At 58.8% G+C, this 277-nt stretch overlaps 1 protein-coding gene across 1 annotated transcript in view; it reads right to left on the bottom strand.

Annotated features, from left to right (window-relative positions):
* LOC119585110 (orphan steroid hormone receptor 2-like) overlaps positions 1-277 on the bottom strand; it is a gene marked incomplete at its 5' end in the record, with an annotated part of 37,005 nt that overhangs the window by 11,759 nt on the left and 24,969 nt on the right.

The raw sequence follows: 277 nt of genomic DNA, 5'->3' as shown, positions 1-277 counted from the left end.
TCAGCGTTAACAGCTTCCGCGTGACTCCCCCATGCGTGTCGGGCCGTGCTGACCGCTGCAACATAAGTGTGACCGGACAACTACTGTTGACCCTAACGAGGGCTTCTAGCTTATCGATCTCCTACCGAAGACCCCCTTCCGCTGCACCGTCGGAGAGGGATTGGGGCGTCCGTCGCTCGCTGGGTGATTAGTCATCTAAAATCACCCTGACACCGGTCGGCAGCGAGACCTTGTCGGCTCTCAGGCACACTTGGAGCGAACAATGGGGAAAGGCGTG

Source organism: Penaeus monodon, chromosome 19 (genome assembly GCF_015228065.2).
Source record: "Penaeus monodon isolate SGIC_2016 chromosome 19, NSTDA_Pmon_1, whole genome shotgun sequence".
In the NCBI taxonomy this organism is placed as follows: domain Eukaryota; kingdom Metazoa; phylum Arthropoda; class Malacostraca; order Decapoda; family Penaeidae; genus Penaeus; species Penaeus monodon.
The sequence above is the reverse complement of the archived record's forward strand: the minus strand, read 5'-3'. Positions and strand labels throughout refer to the sequence as shown.